The following is a 19330-nucleotide window of genomic DNA, read 5'->3' as shown; positions in this document are numbered from 1 at the left end:
TATGAAATCCCTTTCCTCCCTCGCTTTCTCTTTCCTTTCCTCCTTCCTTCCCTTCCTCTCTCTCTCTTTCTTTTTATTCCTTCCTTCCTTTTTCTTCTTTCTTTCCTCCATATACTTACCTACCTATTTTTATTTTTTGAGTTTACCACAGAAGTTCTAGTTAAATATGAAGACTAAAATGTAAAGAAAGTTCTGGAAATATTCTTACAAAATTCTGAATGAGAAACAAATAAATTTTATTTATGTATTTCTTTATTTTTCTAGCTTTCTTGAAGAATAATTGACAAATGAATATTGCATATATTTAAGGTGTGCAACATGATGTGTTGATATATATACTCATTGTGAAATGATCACCACAATCAAGATAATTAACTATTATCTATTATCTTACATAGTAACCTTTGTGCATGTGGTAAGAATATTTGAGATCTACTCTCTTAGTAAATTTCAAGTACACATACAGTATTGTTAACAATAGTACCATGCTGTGTATTAGAACTCCAAAACTTATTCCTCCTGCATAATTGAAACTTTCTACCTTTTGACCAGCATCACCCCATTTGGCCCAACCACTAGCCCCTGGCAACCACCATTCTATTCTCATTTCTATGAATTTGACTTTTTAGATAGGGATTACTTTGAATCTATAGGTAATTTTGAGTAGTATGGACATTTTGACAATATTAACTTCTTAGATTCACAAACATGGGATATCTTTCCATTTATCTTTATCATCTTCAGTTTGTTTAATCAGTGCTTTATGTTTTTTAGTATATAAATCTTTCATCCTTTGGTTAAATTTATTCCTAATTATATTTTTGAAGCTATTGTAAATGAGATTGTTTTCTTAATTTCCTTTTTGGATAGTTTCTTGTTAGTGTATGAAAGAAATGCAACTGATTTTGGTATGTTGACTTTTTTTTATTCTGAGACTTTACTAAATTTGTTTATTAGTTGTAACAGACTTTTGGTGGAGTTTTTAGGGTGTTCTTTACGTAAGATTGTGCACCATCTACAAATAGAGGTGATTTAACTTCTTCCCTTTTGATTTGAATGTGTCTTATTTTTTTTTCTTGCCTAATATCTCTGCCTAAGACTTCCAGTACTAATGCTGACTAGACGGGGTGAGAGTGGGCATCTTTGTCTTGTTCCTGGTTTTAGAGAAAAAGCTTTCAGCATTTCACCATTGAGTATGATTTAGGTGTGTATTTGTCATATATGGCCTTTGTTATGTTGAGGTACAATCTTTCTCTACTTAATTTGTTGAGAATTCTTATCATGAAAGGATGTTGCATCGTGTCAAAAGCTTTCTGTGCATTATTGAGATGATCATATGATTCTTTTCCTTCATTTTGTTAATATGGCATATCGTATTTTTTGATTTGTGATTTTTTGATTTTGAACCATCCTTGCATCTCGGGATGAATCTCACTTGTCTATGATGTATGATCCTCTTAATGGGCTGCTCAATTTAGTTTGCTAGTATTTTGTTTAGAATTTTTGCACCTGTGTTCATCAGAGGTATTGGTTTATAATTTTGTTTATTAATATGTATAGTGTCCTTGTCTGGCTTTATCAGGGTAGTACTGACCTTGTAAAATGAGTTTGGAAATATTCCTTTTACTTTATTTTTTTTGAAAGAGTCTGAAAGGATTTGTATTAATTCTCTTCCAAATGTGTGTTATAGAATTCACCAGTGAAGCCGTTAATTCCTGGGTTTTTCTTTGATGGAAGATTTTTGGTTACCACTTCAACTTCCTTCCTTTGTTATTGGTCTGTTTAGATTTTCTATTTTTTCACGATTCAATCTTGTTTAATGTATCTTTCTAGAAATTTAGTGTTTCTTCTAAGTTATACAAGTTGTTGGTATATTATTACATGTAATAATCTCCTATGATCCTTTGTATTGCTGTGATATCAGTAGTAATGCCTCCTTTTTCTTTTCTTATTTCATTTATTTGAGTCTTCTTTCTTTTTTAAAAAATTTAATCTAGTTAACTGTTCTTTTAGCCAATTTTAAGTACATAATGTAGTGTTAACAATTGTACTATGCTGTATGTTAGATCTAGATTACATTAAATCTAGTTAGGTTTGTGAATTTCATTTACCTTTTTTTTTTTTTTTTTTTTTGAGACAGAGTCTCACTTTCTTGCCTAGGCTAGAGTGAGTGCCGTGGCGTCAGCCTAGCTCACAGCAACCTCAAACTCCTGGGCTCAAGCGATCCTCCTGCCTCAGCCTCCCGAGTAGCTGGGACTACAGGCACGCGCCACCATGCCCGGCTGATTTTTATATTATATATATTAGTTGGCCAATTAATTTCTTTCTATTTTTATGGTAGAGACGGGTCTCGCTCAGGCTGGTTTTGAACTCCTGACCTTGAGCAATCCGCCCGCCTCGGCCTCCCAGAGTGCTAGGATTACAGGCGTGAGCCACCGCGCCCGGCCTCATTTACCTTTTGAAAAACCAACTCCTAGTTTCATTGATTTTTTTATTGTTTTTATAGGCTCTATTTCATTTATTTCTGCTCTAACATTTTTTATTTCATTTCTTCTCTTAATATTAGGCTTATTTCATTCTTTTTCTAGTTCCTTGAGGTGTAAAGTTAGGTTATTTATCTGAGATATTTCTTTTTTCTTAATCTGGATGTTTATCACTATAAACTTCCCTCTCAGAACTGGTTTTGCTACATCTCATAAATTTTGGAATGTTGTATTTCCATTTTTGTTTACCTCAAAATTTTTAAAATTTATCTTGTGATTACTTTTTTGACCCTTTGACTATTCGGAAATGTGTTGTTTAATTTCTACATATTTGTGAAGTTTTCCATTTTCTTCTGGTTAATTGATTCCTAATCTCATACCATTTTGGTAGGGAAAGAAATTTGATATGATTTCAATCTTTTTTAATTTGTTAAGACTTGTGTTCTAATATATGATATGTCCTGGAAAATGTTCCATGTATGCTTGTGAAGAATTTATCTTCAGGTATGGTTGAATAGAATGTTCCATATATGTCTACTATGTCTATTTGGTCTATAAAGTAGCTCAAGTCTAATATTTCCTTTTTCTTTTTCTTTTGTTTGGATGATCTGTCCATTGTTGAAAGTATGATATTAAAGATCTCTGCTATTGTTGTATTGTCTATTTCTCCCTTTGGTTCTGTTAATATTTGCTTTATATACTTAGGTGCTCCAATGTTGTGTTCATATATATTTACATTTTTATATCCCCTTGATGAATTGATCCCTTTATCATTGTATAATGACTTTCTTCATCTCTTATGAAAGGTTTATGCTAAAATATATTTTGTCTAAGTATAGCCACTACTGTCCTCTTTTTGATTATTATTTGCATAGAATATTCTTTTCCATCTCTTTACTTCTAAAATATGTGTCTTTAAAACAAAAATGAGTTTATTATAAGCAGCAAATAGTTGAGTCTTGTTTGTTTGTGTTTTCCCCAATCCATACAGCCACTCTATGTCTTTTGATTGGAAAGTTTAATTCATTTACATTTAAAGAAATTATTGATAGGTAAGAATTTATAGTTGCCATTTGTTAGTTATATTTTGACTGTTATAGTTCCTCTGTTCCTTCCTATCTCTTATGCTGCCTTGCTTTGTGATTTGATGATTTTTTTGTAATGGTACACTTTAATTCTTTTCACTGCTTTTGTTAATCTACTACAGGTTTTTTCCTTATCCTTATCATTAATCTTACATAAAACATCTTATAGTTATAATAGTCTATATTAAGCTGATATCAACTCAAATTTAATCACATACATAAACCCTACACTTTAACTTCTCCTTCTCTCACATTTTATGTTATTGATGTCACAATTTACATTGTTTTATATTATGTATCCATTAACAAATTATGGTGGACATAGTTATTTTTAATACTTTTATCCTTTAACTTTTATAGTAGAGTTAAAAGTAATCTACATAACACCATGACAGTATTAAAGTATTCTGAATTTGACTATATTCTTACCATTACAGTTAGTTTAACACTTTAATATGTTTTCATACTGTTAGCCTGCTTTTATTTCAACTTGAAGAACTCCCTTTAGTATTTCTTCTAAGGAAATTCTTGTGGTGATGAACTCCCTCAGCTTTCTTATTATGTATGGGAAAGTATTTCTCTTTCATTTCTGAAGGACACTTCTGCAGCATTGGTTGTTGTTTGGAGAATGTCCTTGGTTGGAAGTTTTCTTATTTCAGCACCTGACTATATCATCCCACTCTTTTCTGTCCTGTAGTTTTCTCCTGTGAAATCTGCTAATAGTCTTATTAAGGTTCCTTTGTATGTGATAGATTGCTTTTAATCTTACTTTAAAAATTCTCTGTCTTTGACTTTTGGGAATTTGATTTTAATATGTCTTGTTGAAGATCTCTTTATGTTTGATCTATTTGGGTTTTTTGAAATTCATAGATGTGGATGTTCATCTCCCTCTCCAGATTTGGAAAATTTTTTGTCATTATTTCTTAAAGTAAGCATTCTGCTTGCCCCGCCGTTTCTCTTTCTCTGCTCCTTCTTGGACTTACATAATGCATAAATTGGTTCATTCGATGACATCCCATTTCTTCACTCTTTTTTCTTATTTTTCTTTATTTCTGTTCCTCAGATTAGATCATTTCAAATGACCTGGCTTTGCCTTGCTAATTCTTTCTTCTGCTTGATTAAGTATGATTTTGAAGCTCTCTGTAGAATTTTTCAGCCAACCATTGAGTTTTTCAGCTCCAGAATTTCTGTTTGGTTCTTTTATATGGTTTCTATCTCTTTGTTAAACTTCTAATTTTGTTCATGTATTTTTTTAATGATTTTTTTTAGTTGTTCTATTGTAGCATATTGATCTTCTTTAAGATGATTGTAGATGCTCCTCAACTTATGAGGGGGTTATGTTCCAGTAAACATAAGTTTAAAATATCTTAGGTTGTAAATACATTTAATATCCTGATATATCCATTAAAAAGTAAAAAATATCATAAATGGGACCATTATAAGTCTAGACATGCCTCAACTTACTATGTGATTATCTCCTCATAAACCCATCATAACATTGAAAAATCATAAGTCAAACAATCATAAGTCAGGGACCATTCATATATTTTGAATTTTTTATCATGCAGTTTGTAGATCTACATTTCTTCAGGATATATTACCAATGCTTTATTTTGTTTGGTGGTGTCTCAATTTCCTGATTATAAGTGACCCTTTTGTTTTTGCCTTAGTATCTGAGTATTTGAAGATTCAGGCACTGCTTCCAGACTATATAGATTGTCTTCAGCAGAGAAAGCCCTTCAACAGTCAGACTTTCTAGAGATTCTGGGTAGGCCAGTTATATGGTCTGCAAGTGGGCTTCCTGTTAAGTCGTTGGGTGGGCTGACGCGGTACCCGAGTCAGTGGAAAAGTGGGCCTGGAGTCTTGGTTCACTGGAGTAGTCCTGGAGCTTAGGTCTTTATGGATGGACCTGGAACCTTGGTCTGTGGATGCCAGCCTGATACTAGGATCCACTAAGGTTGGGCCTGGCAACTGGGTCCACAACATATGACTTGGTGTTGGCTGTGCCCTGAGTCTGAGTCTTTGGGGATTAGGGTGGTGCTGGGGTGGGCCTAGTGCATGGATCCATGTGATAATCTTGGTCCTGAGTCTGTGAGTGCCAGCCTAGCACTGCAGTTTGCTACAGTAGTCTTGGTACCTAAATACAGAGAAATGGGCCTGGTATCTATAATCATGGGTTGGGACCTGAGTCCAGGGTCCATGAATACCAGTCTGGAGCCTAAATCCACAGATGCTTGCCTGGTGCCTGGGACCACAGGAGCCATCTGCCTTAGGGGTGGCCCTGGATCCCGGGAGCTACAGGGGCCAGTCCAGAGCCTGGGGTCACTGTGGCGGGCTTTGCATTGGGGTAGGCTTCGAGCCTGGGTCCATGGTGCCAACCTAGAGCCTGGGGCCATAAGATCTGACTTGGCACCAAGGTGGGCCTGGAGCATGAGTCTGAGAGGAAGGCTTGGGTCCTGGGTCTGTGGGCACTGGCGTGGAGTCTGAGTTCATGGGTGCCAGTCAACATCCTGGGGCCATGCAAACCAGCTTTGCATTAAGGCAGGCTTGGTGTCTAGGTCCACAGGGCCCAGCCTGACATCAGGGTTCATTGGGGTGGGCCTGGTGCTTGAATGCAATGTGAAGTCATTGCTCACTTCATTGTCCTTTCTCCAGGAGGAGGGTGTCTCTCTCCATGTTGTGCTGTGTGGGTTTGGCAGGGGATTGGTGCAGGTAATATAAAATTGTCCTTCCTATCCTCTTCAATGAATCTTTTTTTATTACTTTGCTTCACCTAAGTGCTATAATTCCTCATTTGGGTTCCTTAGATTTTGTGAAGGTACTTTCACAAATTCCTTCAAAAAGTCCTGTATGATTGTTCAAATCAATAATTTTGTGAGGAGTAACTCCAATTCTGACATCTTGCTAATGGTATGACTCTTCTTATTTATTTATTTATTTTTAAATCATGCAGCTTAAAATGTTGAGCATCTGGATATTTCCCAAAATTAACATAGGTCATGTTTGATAAACTTAAGTGTGCTTATCCTGGACAGTAGCTTATATTTAGAATGTTTTCTTAAATTTAAAATATAATCCAAAAATACTTTCGTTTAAATACACTTAAACTTTTCAAAACATTTACAAATATATTATACCAACATTTATTCAAACATAATCTATACCATCATGTGAGTTTTTAAATTTGTTTTGTTTTTTAATAGAAGCACAAGTTCTACAAGCCACATTTTCAGGGCTAGTTTCTAGCTTTGTGACTTATTCATTGTGTGGCCTTGGACAAGTGACTTACCCCCATGCCTGTTTTCTTGTCTATAGAATGGTGGTAATAGTGCCTCCATAATGGAGTTATAGAAATGAGGAGTTGATATTTGTCAAGCTCTTAGAATCATACCTGGCACATAGTAAGTGTTCCTTAAATGTTGGCTCATATTACTGGTTTTACCCCAGAACTATGTTCTGGTTGTCAGAACTATGAAAAGGGGAATTAATTAAATAATTGGAAAAAATAATAATCCAGTAAGAGTGGTGTAGTCACAACTCAGTCCCCATTCTCAGGAGGTTCTAAGTAACACTTGTCTTAGGCTCTTTCTCAAGAAAGTTGTCCCCAAGAAATCCAAACAACCCAAAACAGCCAACAAGCAAAAGCAATAAAACAAAAATCCACCATATCCATACACATACACACACACACACACACACACACACACACACACACACACGAAAATCCACGTGCACCCTGAATAAGGAGTAGTAATGGTAACCAGAAGAAAATAAAACCTAAACCACCACAGAAATCCTTCCTTTGTAATTCATTTACTTGAATATTTAAAGCAAGTTAGATTTGAGTGACTGCAAAAAAAAAGTCCAATGAAGTAAGTCAGGACATCTAAATAATAGTAAATTATTATAAATCAGTAAAGTCAGTGAAATGTTGAAAAACTTCTGATGTAAAATAAATGGGCATGATATACTAAACACCCACATGCTATGCAAGAGCTATAATGATAGAATAGAAAGAAGTGAATAGAAAAGCAAGTGCTTTATTAGAGGCTATATTTAAGACCATCAATCCTAAGAACAGACATTGCTAACTGGTGTATTTATCTCTAGCTAAATGTGATTCATAGCAATCAAAAAGATTGATGTCTCTTGATTTATCCTCTTTCATGATAAGCCAATATTTTCTTTCAAAAGTGAAATATATTTATAGATATCATTTTAAGTAGATTTAAAAATTAGGAAATAGTACAGATCTATCTTTGAATACCATCCTTTCTGGGCCCATAACAACTGTTACTGGTAGATTGAGGGTTCCAGTTGTCAGAGGTTTAAGAAATTATGGCTCTCTCCAAATAACTTCACCATCTCTCCCCTTCCCTCAGCCCCTATGCCCACCCTTTATGAGCTGGACATAATTGCTGTGGAGATTAACCAGTAGTTAAAAATAATTATTACTCCCACTCATTCAGACTTTATCCTAAATATTATTAAAAACTTCTGAAATATTACTGTGGCTAATGTGGAATAATTTTGTCAAAGATTCCTTTTACCCTTAAAAAATTGCTGAAATTATCCAAAACAACACTGTATCCAAAGTAGCACTACCTTCTGAGATCTTTAGAAAGGAAGGAAATATAACATTTATTTGATATCTTACCACATTTGATCATTACTGGTATCTTACAGGTAAAATAAATCTTGCTATATTTGTGCATGAGGACAATGACGCTTGGAATAATTTGCCCAAATTTGCCAAGTTTGCATATGGTGGAGCTGAAATCTGGAGTTCTCTGGCTTAAGCTCTTTCCACTACTTGATGAAATTAGGAAGACAATTTAAATAAAATTTAACAGAAAACCACTTAATAAGGAGTTAATTCTTCAGTGCTCTTGTCACTGGCTATATAATTGGTGATAGGAGATTCAATTTATTTCTGGTAAGGGTTAAGTGAGAAATAAATAAAATATTGATGTCAGTATTATTATTTCCATAGCTAACATTACAGAAGTTAAAGGAAGGAACATGAGCTGGTAGTCAATATGCCAGGGTCAACACTGTAGGTCTGCTACTCACTGGCTCTAAGGAGGTGGGAAAATTGTTTAAACTTTTAGAGACTTCATCTTCTATAAAACCAGTCCACAGGATGGTCAGGAGGATTAACTAAAACAATGTACCAGGGAATCACTAACATACTTGAGCTCAATAAATCATTGCTGACTTTGGAACAATAGTATTAAGCAACATAAGTCTTTTTTTTTTTTTTTTTTGTAATCTTTATTTTGCTGAAGACTTCTACCACTTTTCTATAGACACTATGTATTTCACAAAATCCAAATACTAGATTATAGAACACACTGTAAATCCAGATTAGAAGGGAGCTTTCCTTAAATAAGAATCATAAGAATTCCTCACAACTTGCTTTATTCAAAGGGTATTGGCATATATTTTATTAGGCCACACCAGTTATTACCTCTGTAAACTGCCACTATAATGGCCTTGATATATTTAGAAAGGCAAAACCCTGAAGTCAGAAATTACTGATAAATAAAGCAAGAATTTATTTGCATTTCAAGTTAAAACATGCAGAAATATTATCTCTAATGTGGGTTTATTTGTTTAAAGCTGGGGTGTTCAAGTATGGAAACCATGCTGAGTTTTAATGGGAACATCCTTTCATATTCATCATCTTAGAGATGTCATCTTTAGAAGATATCACTAAAACGACTGGCAAAATAAATTTATGAAGGAATATTGATTCAGTCTAGTCTCATATTGTCTTTCCTTCAGAGAGTGTTCGCTGAGGCATCAGATGGGCAAATATATCTCTGTCAACATCTGCTCTCATTTTCCAAATTGACAGCATTCGAAAGCAGAAATTGGGATTAAATGTTATTCTTAAATCTTGGAGCAAGCAATGAAAGCACACTCCGTCTGCTACAGAAAAGCCTTCCTGAAAACATCTCAAAACATTGTTAGCTGGAGCCAAACAGGTCCTACAAAGGACTGTAGGTTTGTTTTCTAATTTTCCAAATTTGCAAATATTTGCCAAGTTTATCAAATGTTGAAGCAAATGGATGTTTTTTTCTATAAATGGACTGCTTCAGGCAGAGCCAGGCAGGGGAGAGTCACTAATGAGTGTCATGGGATAAGGAATTTATTATAGAAATTAGATGTTACACAATAGTGGAAGGAGCCATGAAAGGGAAGCTTAGAAATAATAGTTGGACCATCAGAGAAGCAATCTAAGAAATCAAGCACTTCCAGTTACTGGGTGTGTCTGTCAAGGAAAACTCCTGTGGAGTCTATAGGAAACCATTGCTTCTGATGTGTTCTTACCTTTGTGGCTCCACAGTGAAGCACTTGGTGGTATGGAAACTATGCTGAGTTTTAATGGCAACATCCTTTTGTATTCATCATCTTAGAGATGTCATCTTTACAAGACACTGCTAAAAGGATTGGCGAAATAAATTTATGAAAAATATTGATTCAGTCTAGTCTCACATTGTCTTTCCTTCAGAGAGAGTTTGCTGAGGCATCAGATGGGCAAATATATCCTGACCACTGCTGGATAACAAGAGGATGCTGCATGCATAGTGGAGAATAGTTAGGAGAATCTAGAACCCACCAGGTATCGCTGAACCTGTCCTTTACAACGTTTGGTTGTGATGACCCTTAGAGACTAATGACTACTCCACTAATAACTGCTCCACTTTCACCTCCCAAATCTCCCACATGCTCCTCTTTTGGCCAACTTGTTCTGACACAAATATGAGGAAGGGGATTTGGGGAAACATAATTCCAGCTTAACCAGATGCACTGTGCAGACCACCACACATTCCATAATAGATGCTATTGATGCCTGTTCCATTGATGGCTTTGGTGAGGGTCTGTCAGTTTCCTTTCAAAGCTATTTAACTTTATCCTATTGTCAGAATAATGCAATAGAGACATATTCATAATCATTGCTTTTCTTGCTATGTAGGTGTTTTCTCTCCTTCATTAAATCTCTTGAGGTGGCCCTGTTTTTTACCCTCATTGTAAAGCCAAAGTCCTTAGAATGATCTAAGATGTCTTGAAGATCAGACCCTTCATTTTGTCTCTGATCTTTTCTGCCTGCCTTCCTTCTCTCCCTCCCCCAGCTCCAGCAACACTGGCTCCCTCGTTTTTCCTTGGAAATGTCAGACATGCTCTGCCTTAGTGCCTGTGCGCTTGCTGTTCCTGGAATGCCTTCCTACCAAAAAGGCACATGATTCATTCCATCACCCCTTTCTGGTCTTTCTTCAAATGTCAACTTCTGGGAAAAGCCTTCCATGACTATTTAATTTAAAACTGTGCCCCTGACTCCCTTTTCACCCTTCCTGATTTATTTTTTCTCCATTGTCCACCTTGTTATCCACTTATTATGTGTGCCATATATACATATGTTGTGTGCTACCTTTTCTCCCATGCCAGAAGGTAAGCCCAGTAAGGGCAGGAAGTTTCTATGTTTTGTTGATTGCTATGCCTGGCACATTATGGGTAGGCAAGCCAATGGTAATTCCACAAGTATTTGTTGAATATATTCAATGAATTGGTGTCACAAATTGTTTGGGTCTATCCATAAGGACTGTGCATGGACTCTGCGTCATAAGTTCAAGGACTAATTTTAAATGTCATTTTTCAAAATTAATAATACTGGGAAAACCTAAATTCCAGTCAGTTTTTCATTCTTATTTTCATCTCACTGATGATGAGACCAGCAATGTGAGGAATATTTGCTGAATTTATCTAGTTATATAATTTCTATCTTTCAGGGTATTGAAACAGCCAGTCACTAAAAGGAAATTTTCACAACCATACTAAGAAATTTGTTCTTCTTGTGAAGCTTGGCATAGGTTACTTTTCTTACCGATCCTCCTGAAATCTAAAGACATGAGCTTAGACACTTAGGAGAAGGAAAATACAAAACCTATATCTAGATTTCTTACATTTCACTGTGTAGACACTAATCTTTATGGACCCCATGCTCAGAAAGTACTTTAAAAAATACAAATTATGAAATCCTAAAACACCTTTACTTATTTATTATACCGCTGCTCTCTTCCCTTATACTCCTATCTTCATTTTTCTCCCACTTTCAGTCTAATTTTTGTCTTCTTAATTTTCTTCCAGCAAGTTTAATTGTTCTTATTTTCCTAGGACACTAGAATATGCATAAATAATATTGAGAGCTAATAAACATAGGGATTTAATTAGTAAACATAGGTATTTAATAAGCATGTGAATTAATGTTAAGAAACAACCAAAATTCCATCTCTGGCCTTATTTACTGCAGCCTGACACAGCAAAATTTTTGTATTTCTCTTAGCTTCATCTATTAATCTAAATAATGATAATTGTTAACAATAAATTCTATCAAATAAGGCATTTCTGAAGATTAACTGATCTAATACACACAAAATATTTAGCACAATGAAGACCTAATTCATATTAAATCTATGTTATTATATTATCAATATCATTATTTATAAAGGTGAATATATACCTTATATATAATACCTCATCTCTCTAGTTCTCAGTTTCCTCAAGAGACATTTAAACTGTGTATCTTTAATCTCTATTTTAGCTATAAAATTCTGAGTCTATAATGTATAGATTGTGTGTGTAAATGGCCATGTTTGGAAATATGAATATATGATATAATCTCCATTGAATTATCTCTTAAATTAATTAAACAATGACAGTAATTGAATATAGGACATCATCTTACCAGTTTATTGTAGTCATTATACAACTCTTCCAACCTTAAAAGGAAACAAATCATATTAATTCTAAGCAGTGAACTTTTCAAATTGAGTATTTATAAGATTTTTCATTTAATAACTAATTAAAATCATATCTACTGTAAGAAATCCCATACTTACAAATACATTCTATCCCAAATGTTGCAAGATAATTGTATGGAACTCTAAAACCTTTTACACATAGATAACTTTACATAAGGTTAGAAATGGGGTCCACGTGTCTCCATGCTTGATAAAAACAATTAGTTTAATTAAGAAAACATAAGAGGGTAAATAAAAGTAATTTTGCAGAGTCTGAAAATTGTGTTTGGATATTGTCACAAAATTTAGGGAGCTGGTTTGTTATTTTTATTTCACCTCCAAATGTTAATGTTTTCTGTCCCTACCATTAGGACTAAATGAGTCTAGTTTTAGATGATGATTTTGCAACTATCCTAGCATTGACACAATCTTATTCAGTGCATCTCTTTTTTTTATGATAGCAAAATATTAGGAAATAGAAAGCCTAAAAATTCTTCAATACAGAACTTGTTGTATAAATGATGGCATACCCCTACAGTGAAATACAATGCCGTACTTAAAATGAACGAGGCAGCTATTTGTGTACTTATCTGAAAACATTACCAAGATATATTATCAAGAAAATGAAACAAGACGCAGAAAGATATGAATAATAAGCTATAATTTTTTTGAAGGAAAATAATATTTCTATCATGGGCCTGTGGATTTCTACTAACTATTGTTAGCTCTAAGTAAGGGAATTACTTTTCTGGAAACAAGGAAGGGAGACAGAAAGAATTAATTTTGCTGTTTCATAGCAAATGAATTCGTAAGAAAATCATTTAAGTTTTCCACCTCGTTGGATACAGTTGTACCATTAGCACTCTTTATATACCAATCAATTGTGCATCAGAAGGTTTTATTTAAACTCATAATTGCAACAGAGTGAAGGAGAAAAATGGACATGTACCTTGAGAAAATCAAGGCAGTCGAGAAGGGAGGATGAAGAGGAGTTACAAGAATATCTGAGTACTTGTGAGAAAAGGATTATTGAAAGCAAGAGTAAGGAAAACAATGACATGAATTGAGCAAAATTTCTCTGAGAATGAAGGGCCCCTGAGGGAGCATGGTTGGCTCAGGCAGTGTCTGCCACCAGGTGGCATTAAGAACGCAAGACAGTACAGATGCTATTAGAAGTGGGTTAGTGGAGGGTGGGTAAAAATGAAATGGCTTTTGGATTAAGAAGTGGAAAGCAGTGTGTGAGCAATTATTCAGAAGATATTATATCAAGAAGTACACATTGCAACTCAGTCTTACATCGATAGTGTTGGGGAAAAAATTACCATATTGCGTGTGTTTATATGACTTTTTTAAGACTTGTTTAAATGCTGTTGTTTTCCTTAATGTTGAAATCCACTTTATGACTTTTGAAAAAAATATTTTCCTCCTTAAGTTTTGTCAGCAAAATAAAACCAAATAAGTTGCATATTTAAAGAGTAGATATAAGTAATGAAGATGACAACAGAGTTTCACCAAATTTGTTATGAATGATTTACAAAGTCAAACCTCCCAGAAAGAGAAAAATATTCAGGTTCTCTTCACTAAGATATGCAGGCTCAATGAGTCAAAACTAAACCAAACAGTAAATGCACATAGCCCCATGGATAAATTTACTAGAGTAGACATGGGTCAGTTCTATCTCAGAATATCATGTTAGGCTGTGATGTCTGACAGTGCATAGACTAATTGGAAATGTGAATATCTAAAATGTAAGTTTTACAATGAGGTATCTGTGAATTGTGCCCATTTACTCTCTATGAACTCTGTTTACATGATTTAATAATTTTGAAAGAAAGATTTTAAATCATGTTATAAAATATATCTTTTAATATCAATTGCATGTTGGGAAAAATCTTGTGAGATTATTTATTCAAGAATATTTTCTACCCTGTGCCAGCTTCTGTGCATGAACTGATAATAAGAAGATGAAAAAATATACACAGCCCTGCCCCTCATAATGCAGAATGATGACTGCTAAAGCCAAGGTGCTACTTGTTGGTTGTGTTACTTGACAATTTAATTAGCTTTTTATTTATTTATTTATTTATTTATTTATTTATTTATTTATTTATTTATTTTTTGAGACAGAGTCTCACTTTGTTGTCCAGGCTAGAGTGAGTGCCGTGGCGTCAGCCTAGCTCACAGCAACCTCAAACTCCTGGGCTCGAGTGATCCTTCTGCCTCAGCCTCCCAAGTAGCTGGGACTACAGGCATGCGCCACCATGCCCGGCTAATTTTTTTATATATATATATCAGTTGGCCAATTAATTTCTTTCTATTTATAGTAGAGACGGGGTCTCGCTCTTGCTCAGGCTGGTTTTGAACTCCTGACCTTGAGCAATCCGCCCGCCTCGGCCTCCCAAGAGCTAGGATTACAGGCGTGAGCCACAGCGCCCGGCCTTAATTAGCTTTTTAAATTCTCCATTTATTCAAAAAATATTTCTGGAGAATCTCCCATGTGTCTACCACAGTTTAAGATCTTGGTCAAACAGGAATGAATCAAGCAGGTAAAAATCCTTGACCTTAAGAAACTTAAATTATCAGTTTCTTTATCAGATAAATAACATAATACCAATTTTGTTGCAATAAAGATTGAATGAACAATTGCACATACAGAGTGCTGACATCAGTTCTGGAAAACTAATTGGACCCCAATAAATATGGCTCTTTAGATTAGTTTTTCTTCAAGGGCTCCCGTTTGTGGGAAGGAGGGAATCTGTCTTTCCCCTCTTTGTATTCCAAATAGGAACTCAATCAGAGTTTATTGAACTATTATTTGGAGAAGTGGTAAGAAATAAAACTGGAAAGTTAGACGAGGGGCAGACTTGTCCGACAAGCTAAGGGGTCTGAATTCTATTCTGTAAGCATTGATGAACCACTGAAGGGTTTTAATCCAAGATGTGAGGAATTCTGATTTATAATTTAGAAAAACAACTATGGCAACAGTTACAGTTGAGGAGGAAAACAAGGGAGTCAAAGAAGAAGTTAGGCCGTTAAGGTGGTGGGGAAAGATCAACTCGTGAATGGAACAGTTTATGTACTTGAAGTTCTGGGAGTAGATGCCTTTGCTTAGGAGATCTTGTATGGTGAGAAGAGATGTGAGCTAATGGTAGAATCCTAGAGAATATTAAGATGTTGATACAATTCAATTATGTAAATATTTATTGAGCTCCTTCTGTGTGCCACATACTGTTCTAAGTTCTGGAGAAATAATGGTGAATGCTTGGTTAAAGTTCACAGTCTCGTGGAGGGAGATAAAGATAGAAACATACAAAAACCGGAAGAAAATATCAGTTAGTTACAAGTCTTATGCAGAGAGTTAAAGTAGATTGATGTGAGAAAGAGTAATTGTAGGGTAAACTTTGATTAGGTGATTAGAGAAACCTCTCTAGGAGGTGATGGTTGAGATCTACATGAAAAGAAGGAGTCAGGCTTGAGAAAATCAAGAAAATTGCCTTGGGCAGAAGGATAGAAAGAGATAATCAAAGACAAGAGATTTGGCCAAAATGACTGAGAAAGAACAGTCAGAGTGATCGAAGGTAAAAGAGAAAGATTGCAGTCCAAGATGAGAAAGGAAGGAGTTCAAAGAAAGAGTGCTTGACATTGTCAAATCAGAAAAATCACGGGGGAAAATAAAGCCCATAATCAATTAGATTTGTTAATTGATGGCTATTTACTAAGAAGAAAGGGGGAGCTAACATTTATTATCACCTGCAAATATTTGTTGCTGTGTTCTTTTACATTTTATACAATTGTTCATTTCAATATTCACAGTAGCAGTAATATTGCCATACTCATTTTACAGAGGAAGAGACCTAGAATCAGAGATGCTAAATATATTGGCCAAGGGCAGTTGGTATATGAACCCAGTTCTAACTGCAAAACTCTGTGACTACAACATGAATGGTGGCAAAACAAGTAAGATTGTGGAGTGTGGTTGGTTAGGAATGAAGATAAGGACAGAGAGAAAACAAATATTTTGTGTATACAATTCTTTCAAGAAATCTGACTGTGAAAGGAAAGCTATGGCATAAGGGCAGCAAGCTATTTGATTTGCTGGATTAAATTCATTTTCTTTTTTTTTCCTTTTTTTAATTTTAGCATTTTATGGGGGTACAAATGTTAGGTTACGTATATTGCCCTTGCCCCTCCATCCCACCTCGAGTCAGAGCTTCAAGCGTGTCCATCCCCTAGATGATGCATATCACACTCATTATGTATGTATACACCCATCACCCCTCCCCCCCATCTGCCCAACACCCCATAAATGTTATTCCTATATGTCCAAGCTATTGAGGTCCTTGAAGAACAAGTGAAAGCTTTATTTTTAGTTTATTCTATACTAGGGGTTGACAAACTGTAGCCTGCAGGCCAGATCCAGCCCACTGCTTATTTTTCTAAGTAAAGTTTTATTGGAACACAACCATAGTCATTAATTGACATGTTGCCTATGCTGTTTTGTACTACATTGATGGAATTGGGTAGTTCCAACAGAGAGCGTAGGGCCCACACAACCTAAGATATTTCCTATCTGGCCCTTTACAGAGAAAATTTGCCCATGCCTGCCTGTCTTACAGGAAAAAAATAGAGTTGCTGAATGTTGTTAGTTAGCAAAACGAAATGGATTATGTAGGCCATATAAAATGGCATGTGTATAAACAAGATTAATGTGGTTGTGCATGCAGGATGAATTTATAGCAAAGTATGCTACTATTCCAGGAAAGAAGCAATGGGAATCTTGCCAAGGTCAGAATAGCCAGGAAAGTCTAGATGTGGAATCAGGGACTGAAGGGATATGGCAACATCAAAGGCTGGTCCAGAGAGCCTGGGTGAACAAGTGCAGAAATAGGGAAGTCAGGACAGGAAGGTGGTTTAGGGGAAGATGGAGAATTTTATTTTAGAAATGTGTAATGCATTAAATGTGACATAGTGGAAAGAATGGACTTCAGATCCAAGAGACCCGGTTTGAGTTCCCACTCCCCCATTTGTACACGAGTGCTGTTGGGAAAATGGAAATGTTTTCCAGCCTCTGTTTTCTTATCTGTAAAATAGGATAATGATATTTGCCCTTGAAAGTTTTGATAAGGTCAAAATCAGATGCCATGTATTTAGCATTGTGCTTGGGACATATTAAGTAATTGTAATAATTATAAGCTATCGTTATTGTTCATTAAATTGTTATATTTCAAAATGCTATAGAAATTAGGCCATCATTACAAGCATTACATTACAAGTATATTCAATTTCCATTTGCATCAAAAGTGAACCTTTAACTTGACTTTGTCCTATTTCTTATTATTCAATAACCTTTTTTTATACTTCCTTAATAGACAGACAATTTGTCATGTACATGCCCAAGTAGGAAACTTTCTAGCATAACATCAATTTCCTTGGCATTGAAGAATAAATTAAAATGATTCATTAGCATTGCAGAATTATTTGTTGTAGTTAGCATAATTTTAATGGAACTATAGGATATGATCAGATTATTCTCTTCTGAAAAATTAATATTCCAACTTCACATTTATTTTTATTCTTAATAAATACTTCAACTTCACCATTTGTCTTTCTAGAGCTATCCCCAGGCATAATTAGATTGGCAAAGCTACCTACCTAGTCACTGAAGAATTCCTTTAGACAATTTTTTCCTCTCTCTGCTATTCTAATCCTTGCTGATGATTCTACATGATTTTTGCACATTGCTCACAAATAATGCCAAAATCAAAATTAAATAAAACAAAACAACTCTTTTTTAATGTAGATGTCAATAAAGAGGTCTTATGTATACACTAATAGCCATAATAGACAGTTCAAAGACTTTTTAGATTTTACACACACACACACACACACACACACACACACACACCATGTAGTTAATCTTAGCTGTTGAACTTCTAGGAGGTCAAAAAAATACCTTTACTTTTCTAACGGATTTAGGTACTACTTGAGAATTAGATGTAGTGGTCAGACAGCTGGGTCAATTTTAATACTAATAAAATCTGAGTTTAGCCTGTATGGTTGGCTTAGATGCAAGTAAGTGGGCCTGATAATACTTCTCACTAAACTGAACCTCAAACTTTCCACTTAGGAGAAATCAAAGGCTAAGAGTGCTAATCTAGCAATAGTCCACATGGAAATCTTAAAAGTAGTGAGTGAATATTTTTCATAACATCAGTTCATTCTTCAAAATCGTTCTTACAGTTGAACATATGTGTGTAGAATTGTAGTAGCTAAAAGCCCCCAGGCTATTCTGAAGTAAAGGAATGTGTTTTTCCCAATCCATTTTGATATCAAGTTTTCCTCAAAATCTTATTTTTTAGCCTTCTTTTATGATTTCTACTTTGACATATAACCCCTTATGCTTCAGGTTCTTTCAGTTGTCCCGAATTCTTATGTTTTACCACACCACCAGCATTGGTGTTTATTTTATCGCTAATCTTTTACTCCTCATGCAAACACGATTTGGTTGTAATGTAATTTCACCTTGATGGGTATTCTGGTGGTTCACTGAGCATTTGTAGTCTTGCGGTGTATGTACGTTGCTGTTGTTAGTACATTTTGGTTTATCTTTTTAAGCAATTGGCAGTAGGTTTAAGCTTACTGCTTAATTTTTTGTTAATTTAGCATCTTTCTTAGTACACACATCAGGTTTATATTTAATAATTCATTTATATAATATATGCCCCAAAGGGTCACTATATAGGCAAAGTTAATCTTTTTTTAAAAACAAATAATGATAGCTAGTCTTAGAAATAATGTAAAATCTGCTTCAACTTAATATAACATCCAATATGATAATGCAATCACTGTTAACTCAATTCATATCATTAGTCTACCTTGTTTCACACAAGGGACCAAATAAATTACTTAGTTCTGTCTTCCCTATGGCGTCTTGTCATAAATTTGAGCAGACATGTAT

General features: G+C 34.9%; 1 protein-coding gene and 1 long non-coding RNA gene across 3 annotated transcripts in view; one reads left to right on the top strand and one right to left on the bottom strand.

Annotated features, from left to right (window-relative positions):
* The window catches only part of KCNH7 (potassium voltage-gated channel subfamily H member 7), a 477996-nt gene that overhangs the window by 45231 nt on the left and 413435 nt on the right, over positions 1–19330 (top strand). The window lies entirely within an intron of this gene.
* Positions 1–19330, bottom strand: part of LOC105863207 (uncharacterized) — a 32664-nt gene that overhangs the window by 2275 nt on the left and 11059 nt on the right. Inside the window, exons 4-5 of the long non-coding RNA XR_002224262.2 lie at positions 12318–12351; positions 9905–10014 (exon numbers count right to left, since the gene is read on the bottom strand). This is a non-coding gene — a long non-coding RNA (uncharacterized LOC105863207). The remainder of the gene's footprint in view (positions 1–9904; positions 10015–12317; positions 12352–19330) is intronic.

This window comes from Microcebus murinus, chromosome 8 (genome assembly GCF_040939455.1).
Source record: "Microcebus murinus isolate Inina chromosome 8, M.murinus_Inina_mat1.0, whole genome shotgun sequence".
Classification (NCBI taxonomy): Eukaryota; Metazoa; Chordata; class Mammalia; order Primates; family Cheirogaleidae; genus Microcebus; species Microcebus murinus.
Note: the sequence above shows the minus strand (reverse complement) of the source record. Positions and strands in the feature narration are given on the sequence as shown.